Source organism: Pipistrellus kuhlii, unplaced genomic scaffold, assembly GCF_014108245.1.
Source record: "Pipistrellus kuhlii isolate mPipKuh1 unplaced genomic scaffold, mPipKuh1.p scaffold_m20_p_4, whole genome shotgun sequence".
Taxonomy (NCBI): domain Eukaryota; kingdom Metazoa; phylum Chordata; class Mammalia; order Chiroptera; family Vespertilionidae; genus Pipistrellus; species Pipistrellus kuhlii.
The window spans coordinates 30226913-30235721 of NW_023425540.1; positions in this window are offsets into that span (position 1 = coordinate 30226913).

Consider the following 8809-nt stretch of genomic DNA (forward strand, 5'->3'; position numbering starts at 1 on the left):
TGGAGAGCAATTTGGCAATATCTAATAAAGAGGAAGATGTGCTAGTCTTTGGCCTGGTTTTGCATTTTTTAGTATATAACCTAAGAAGTTCTTGCACGTGGGAATCCCCATTAGTAATTATAACAACACAATTTGTATCAGTGAATAATTGGAAACCACCTAAAGTGATTACCAATAGGAAAATAAGTTGTAATCTATTCCTACAATAGAATTATACATGATAGTCAAATGATGAACAATATACAGGTGTCAATGTGGATAAATTATATAACATTGAGTTGAAATGCTACAATGGGACACATTACAATTCATATTGGGGTAGGATGTATATACCATTTATATAAATTTTTAATACCACACTAAATATATATCTCAAACTTACAAAAGTGTGCACAGGAAGAATATGAGATCTTAAAGATCACAGTTACCTGGGGGAGCAAGAGAAACAAATGAGGTTAAGGAGGAACACAATGTGGGCATCAACTAAATTTATAAAATTCTGTTTGAAAAACAGAACCACCAGAATTATTATTTTTAAATATTTAACATCTGCTGATTCAGGGTATTTAGTGTACATGGTGTCAACTTAAGAAACGTCCAAACACGTAGAGAATTTTTATGGGTTTATTTGAGTCCAAACCGATGCCAATTGCTGGGAAGCAAGATCTCTAATGGTCCAGAGAATAACAGTTTTGCAGTTTCAAATTAAGGGGGGAAATAAGGAAGATTACATGAAGGTGGGAGAAAGCAAAGATTAGATTACAGGCTAGTGAACATGATTATGTGCTCTTTTGAGTGTGGTTTCTGAAACATTTTTAAAGAATGTGTCTCGCAGTATAGAAACAATGGACAGGGCTTGCTTGCTTAAGGCAGATAAAACTTTTACTAAAGAAGTTACAGGCCTGGATCATGACTGCCCCATAACCTGCCCAGTTAGGAATTTATGATCACATCATCCTGTGAGTTTAGTTTCCATAGAACCCCTATTTTGTCCCATATTTTAATCTCTATGTAGTTGGAATTAATACAACTTTACAAAAATGAAAAAAAAAAAAAAAAAAAGATTACTGATGCCTTAGCCAGTTTGGCTCAGTGGATAAAGTGTTGGCCTATGTACTAAAGGGTTCAGGGTTCAATTCCAGTCAAGGGCACATTCCCAGGTTGTGGGCTCAATCCTCAGTAGGGGACATGCAGGAGGCAGCCAATCAGTGATTCTCTCTCATCATTGATGTTTCTGTCTCCCTCTCCCTCTCCCTTCCCCTCTGAAATCAATAAAAATATATTTAAAAAAAATAAGATTACTGTTATTTTTTTAATAAATCTTTATTGCTCAGATTATTACACTTGTTTCTCATCTCCCCCTCCCCCATAGCTCCCTTCCACCAGGTTCCTGCCACACCCTCTGCCCTCACCTCCCCCGCCCCTCGCCATTGTCCCCATCCATAGGTTATACGATTTTAATTCAGACTCTTTCTGCACCCCACACCCCTTTCCCCCTGATAATTATCAATCCACTCCATTTTTTTGCCCCTGATTCTATTATATTCACCAGTTTATTCTGGTCTTCAGATTTTTGTTGTTGTTGTTGCTGATGTAAAAACTAAACCACATACGTGTTATTTTCAAAACTTGATTTGTCAAGAGCAAAACTCTGGCTATTAAATAATAACAACAATGCCAATGCAAAACAACAAAATGAGAAATCAGAATTATCGACATATTAATACTTTTAGCTACTAAATGAGACTCTTTTGTTGCTGATGTAGATTTACACAGAGTTCTTGGACTTGCTGCACAAGACTTTGCAGAAGACTGAAAGCTAACAGATGCTAGCATGAGCAGGAACATGATTAAAGAAGTAGCTTCCACTTCAGTCTTTAATTTCTTCAGATGACTCCATGTTGGCACTTCAGTCCCTTGCGTAGCCTTCAGTTTTCTTCTCCCACTTTGCTGTCGTCTGGGCAACTCTCAGTCCTTTTGGATGAAGGGACACAGGAGCTATTCTGAGTCCATTGTGATGATGGACATAACACTCTGGTACCTGAATTGGCTGCATTGCTCCTTCTTTCCTTTCATTTTGAACCCAGGGTTCGACCCCACAACACTCCAGGCCTGGCTGCTCCAGGCCTGGATGCTGCTCCAGGCCTTGCTGCTGCTGCTCCGGGCCTGGCTGCTCTGGGCCTGGCTGCTCAGGGCCTGCCACTCTTCCATTTCTCCAGCTGGTCCCATTTTAAGAGTCCCATCAGTCCATCATTGCTCTTATTATCATGTTAATTATTGACTATTAACTACCCAGTACCTCCTTCCTGTGGTTTTGGATGATAGATGTCCTTCATATTAGTTTTAATTTTTAAATTGTTGTGGGAGCGGTAGACCAGTTGCTCACCTATGCTGCCATCTTGGTTTCTCCTCCAATCAGTACTCTCGTTTGTCTGTTATTTGTTATTACAATTTGTCTGTTATTTGTTATTACAATTTATCTGGAAATTTCATAAAGACTTTCATACTTAAAAAAAAAAACTTTCATACTTTAAATTTGCAATTATCAATATAATGATATATTATGGATGATCAAAACTAACTGAAATTCTGTATATGATTTATCATATTTCAGTCTCTCATTTACCATAGAGAATGACAAAAAATAGTTTCATTTTAACCTCTCTTTCCTTATCTGTTTTTTAAATTTTTCTTTAGAGTATGATATCAATAGCAGTAAAGGGGAGGAAAGGGAGAAGAAAAAGAGTGGGTATAATCAATGGTTTATAACTATATTATAAAACATCTAACATTCAAAAAGAAGGCAGAGAAAAATGAAGTCAGCCAAAACCGGTTTGGCTCAATGGATAGAGCATCAGCTTGGGGACTGAAAGGTCCTGGGTTCGCTTCCGGTCAAGGGCATGTACCTTGGTTGCGGGCATATCCCCAGTAGGGGGTGTACAAGAGGCAGCTGATCGATGACTCTCTCTCATCAATGTTTCTAACTCTCTATCTCTCTCCCTTCCTCTCTGTATAAAATCAATAAAATATATTTTTTTTTAAAAAAGAAAGAAAAATGAAGTCAAAGTTAACAGCAAAGACCTTGATCTAACAGCAAAGACCCAGACATACTACTAATAATCATCTACTCTTTAGCATTGTGCTAAGGGCTAAGAAGTATAAAAAAATAAGACAAAGTTATTTGCCTCAATACATTTATGAATTGGAAACAAGATTAAAGTGTTATAAGGGAAAATGCAACAAGTTATATAATTTAGCCACTTACAATGAAGTTACAATAACAAAGACCTCAGTGAAGTCTAAATGATTTTTCTGACATCCATGTTGTCAATGAGCTCCCGGCAACATTCAATTTAGTTGGTCACTCCCAACTTCTAGGAATGCTGTGTTTTCTTCCCTCGGGTTCTGTGACACTAAACTCTTTCTAGTTCCCCTCCTATCCCAATGTTCCTCCTTCCTTTCTTATTCAATCACTCGGTTGTGTGTTCAATTCCTGGTCAGCACACATACAAAAATCAACCGTTGAATGCACAAATAAGTAGAACAAATCAGTGTTTCTCTCCCCCTTTCTCTCTCTCTAAAATCAATCAATAAAAATAAACTAAAATGAAAATAATAAAATGCCCAGAGGTCCGTTCTGATATCCATTCTATTCTTTGTCCACTGATTTTTCCTTTGATTGCTATATCCTCTTCCTAGCTTTGAAGGAGTCTTTATATGCCAAAACTCCTATATCTAAACATCTGCTTGGGTATGTGTAATATGCAAGATAAACTTCTGTGCTCGCTTCGGCAGCACATATAATATGCAAGATAAACTTCATGTGACCTAAACAGAATTCAACCTGTTTCTCCATCTTTTCCATTTGGTAAATACAATCCCAATTCACCAAGTCCCTAGCCACTTGTACCTTCTTCAGTTCACTTTTTAGTTTTCTTAACATGTGTTTTATATATACTGAGCAAAGTTTTTAGCTGTATGTAGCAGGAGGGAGAAGTGTGTGTATTCCATTTTCAGTTGGAAACTAGAATCCGTCTCTTATGGTCTGAATGTCAGTACCCCCAATTTATATATTAAATTCCTAATGCCTAATGTAATGGGTATTGGAAGGTGGGGCTTTAGAAGGGTGCTTAGGTAAGTAGGTGGAATCCTCATAAACTGGATTACTATTCTTATAAAAGAGACCCCTACAGCCATCCCTCACCCTGTACACGATTGGGGTGAGAAGGCAACAGCTATGAACTGGGAAGAGGGCCCTCACTTGACGATGCTGGCTCCCTGATCTCAGATTTCCAGCCTCCAGAACTGTGAGAAACAAATTCCTGTTGTTTATAACTTACCAAGTTGGAATTGTTTTGTTATAGAAGCCCAAACAGTCTAACAAACTCTCTCTCCTTTATTTTTACATTTTCAAAAAAATTTATTTTTTATTAAGTTTCTCTAAAGTCATTTTATTGATGTAATTTTGAAATGTATATCTTCTTATTAAATTTTTTAGGCACTCTAAATACATTTCATATTTGAGTTCTTAGTTGACTATATATATATATATATATATATATATATATATTAAATACTTTCTCTAATTCTACAGTTTACCTCTCTAAATGTGTTTTTTTTATCAACAGAAATTTTTTTATCAAAAAATTTTTAAAAATATATAGTCCATTTTAACATTTTTCTCTTTTATGTTTAGGGAACTTTGCAGTCTCTTAAAGAGATTTTTTTTTTTTTTTGCTCATTTTTTAAAAATATTTTTCATTGATTTTGAGAGAAAGAAGAGAGAGAGGGGCGGGGGGGAGCGAGACATCAATGTAAGAGAAAAACATGAATTAGTTGACCACTGTATGTATCCTGAACTGGAACCAAACCCAAAACCTTAGCATTACACAGGATGATGTTCAACCAACTGAGCCATACCAGCCAGGACTTTGCTTACTTTTTATAATTTTTTTCCTTACAAAAAAACAAAACCCAAACATACAATAAACCCATTGGTTTCTTTATAATATGTAACTGTCCTAGAGAGAAAACAACCCTTTCCCTGCTGCCATTACACAGTAAGAATGCATATCATGCGCCATAATCAAAACAAACATGTTATATCCTAAAACAAGCACACACAAAAAAATTAGATAGGAAATCCTATCTCATCTTCAAAACACCATAAATATTTCCCACAAGTCAGCTTCCTATCAAATATTTATTCTTTACTTCTGTGATACTGATGCCTAAAGATACATTACAACTTGTATGTGCATATGATAATGATGTGGAAAATAATGGAACCAGAAATGTTAATAGAGATTTACAACCATTAAAAAACACAGGATAAGACTAAACAAGGTCCTATTCAACTGGTTTAAACTTTCAACCAAATAGAGATTTAAATTCTTCTAAATCAATCCATGTGCACACATTAACCAATAAGAAAGTTAAATATGTTTTGTGGCAAGCTAAAACAAATATTTGTTTTTAGGTTAGGCTAACATCACCATCTGGTGTGGGAAAGCTAGAATGTGATATTCCTTTTGGGCATTTTGCATTATCATATTTAAGAACTGGTAAAACAAAAACAAATTCTAAGTCTTAATATGACAAGTGAAAATACATATAGGTCCTCAGAACTTGAAACATTTTCTCCAGCATACTCAAAACCACAAAAAGTTTCAAGGACTGTAAGCTTAGCTGGAGTACAAATCAAGACAAAGTCTACTGCAATTTACTTTGTTTATGATTGAGCTCAAAAGTGGGCAAATCTTGCTATCTAAGAAGCCTGGGTTAATGAATTAAAGTAGGATGAAATAATAGTTTTCTTTAGACCCACAGGTTGAGAACCGCTAGCAGGGTCGCCTAAGATCATCAGAAAACACAGATATTTACATTATGATTCATAACAGCACAAAATTACAATTATGAAGTAGCAACAAAAATAATTTTATGGCCGAAACCGGTTTGGCTCAGCAGTAGAGCGTTAGTCTGTGGACTGAAAGGTCTCAGGTTCGACTCTGGTCAAGGGCATGTACATTGGTTGCGGGCACATCACCGGTAGGGGGTGTGCAAGAGGCAGCTGATCGAAGACTCTCTCCCTTCCTCTCTGTACAAAATCAATAAAATATATTTTAAAAAATAAACAAATGAAATAATTTTATGGTTGGGTGTCACCACAACATGAGGAACAAAAAGGGTCGCTGCGTTAGAAAGGTTGAGAACCACTGCTCTAAAGGACACACTGGATCAGATGGAAGCTGCTGGGGCGCCAGGTCCTCGCGCATTAGCTCACTGTGACTCTGGGCATGGACCACTTCCTCAAGTGAAACCTGTTCTTTCTTTGCTGCAAGCTCCTGTGCATTCTTCCTTTTTTATTAAATTTAGCTTTATTGTTATTACACATGTCCTCCATTGTCCCCCCATTACCCACTTCCCACCCCACCCTAGGCCTGCACCCCACTATTTTCTGTGTCCATGGGTTAAGTATATATGCATACAAGTTCTTTGGTTAATCTCTGCCCTCCCCCCCTTGCCCCTTCCTTCTGAGATCCCTTAGTCCGTGCCATGCTTCTATGGCTCTATTTTGTTCATTAGATTCCACATATAAGTGAGATCATGTGATACTTGTCTTTCTCTGCCTGGCTTATTTTGCTTAGCATAATTCTCTCCAGGTCCCTCCATCATGTGGTCTCAAAGAATAAGAGATCCTTTTTTTAACGGCTGGATAGTATTCCATGGTGTAGATGTACCACAGTTTTTCTTATCCACTAATCTACTGATGGGCACTTTGGCTGTTTCCAGATCTTAGCTATTGTAAACTGTGCTGCTATGAATATAGGGGTGTATATATCCTTTCTGATTGGTGTTTTTGGGATTCTTAAGATATATTCCTAGAAGTGGGATCATTGGGTCTAATGACAGTTCTATTTTTAGTTTTTTGAAGTTATCATACTGTTTTTCATATTGGCTGCAACCTTCTGCATTCCCACCAGAAGTGTACTAGGATTCCCTTTCCTCTATATCCTTGCTAGCACTTACTTGATTTGCTAAGTGATGTTGAGCACTTTTGCATATCTCTCGGTCATCTGTGTATTCTCCTGTGCGTGTCTTATTGGGCTTTGATGTGAGCAGGCAAATTAGTCCTGTGATAATTTTGATGCCCAACCTAGGGCTCCCTTTTGCCTGTAGTTTTGTGGACCCAGGGCTTGCCACCAGGCCACAGTCTAGCATCTGCCTAGACCTATTGTCCTGTAGGCAGAGGCTGGGTGGAAATCCATGACTGAGTGCCCCCAACTTACAATACTTTTTTTAAAAAATATATATTTTTATTGTTTTTTTACAAAGAGGAGGAGAGAGGGATAGAGAGCTAGAAATGTCGATGAGAGAGAAACATTGACCAGCTGCCTCTTGCGCACCCCCTACCGGGGATGTGCCCGCAACCAATATACATGCCCTTGACAGGAATCGAACCTGGGACTTTTCAGTCCCCAGACTGACGCTCTACCACTGAGCCAAACCAGATTTGGCAACCTACAATACTTTCGTTTGCAGAATAAGAAACAAGGGATTGAAAATTGACTAGATTTGGAATTTGCTCTGGTTTGGAAATTGAAGACATATTATAGCAAGGTTTCCCGAGTGACCACCTCAGGAAAACCACCCTATTCTAGGCTCAGGGAAACCAAATGGGAACTGGAATGGGGGAGGGAGTGGTTCCTAAGAAATCTTTGTCTGATCTAGTCTTCTTTTCTCAGACTTGGGGAAACTTGGCGGGAACCAAGAGGTGTGCCAGTCTTTTTGTGACTGTATTCTTTACCCGTGGAGTCTGTATTTTTTTTCTTGTGGAAGAGGGCCAACTCCGACCAAGTTCCAGCAAACCTAGGAGTTGGCGGCAGAAGTTAGTCCAGGCCTACCTAGAGGCAGCTGTTTATCTCATATTGACTAATCTAAGCAGACCTTGTATTCAAGACATAAGGGGAAGTTTGACCACTCAACCCCTCTTCCTGTTTTGTCCTGTCAGATTTGCTGCTATCAAACTTTAGGAAGATATATGTTAGATGTTGTAACTACTTGTTCCCTGTTTGTTCTGTTGTATGAACTGTCTAATCCTAGGACTTAATTAAGATTGCTTGAGCTGAAAATAAACATTACTTTGATTAATAAAGACCTTAGTAACATTGGTAATCCCATCTCTGTACCCCAATGTAGCTCTCTGGACTTTATCTTACAGAACTGGAGTACATTTAGCTACAAACCAATGGAAGAAAAAATGGGGCTAAGACAGACATTAACAGGGTTAAGACAAAGTGTTTAGTCCAGCACTATGAAAGGCTTCTTGGACTTGGTCTGCTCTATTTACCCCAGCATGGGGAAATTGGAAAGATGGAAGAGATGACAATGAGAAACCTAACCAACAATTGCTTGGAGCAATAGTCAGGCTGGTAAAATCAATTTAAAGACTGATAACAGGCCAGGTTACAATTCAACCTGGAGTCCTTCTTCCAACAAAGCAGATTTAAGAGTCCAGCCCTCGCCAGTTTGGCTCAGTGTATACAGCATTGGCCTGTGGACTAAAGGTCCCAAGTTTGACTCCAGTCAAGGGCACAAGCCTAGTAGCGGGTTTTTGGTTCCTAGTGGGGGGCGTGCAGGAGGCAGCCAATCAATGATTCCCTCTCATCACTGATGTTTCTAGCTCTCTCTTCCTCTCTGAAATAAAACAACAACAAAGAGCCTATACTAGGGGTGTCGAACTCAATCAGAGAAGGGGCCAAAATCTAAAATCCAGCCTAAATCGCGGGCCGAATGGTTTACTGAACAG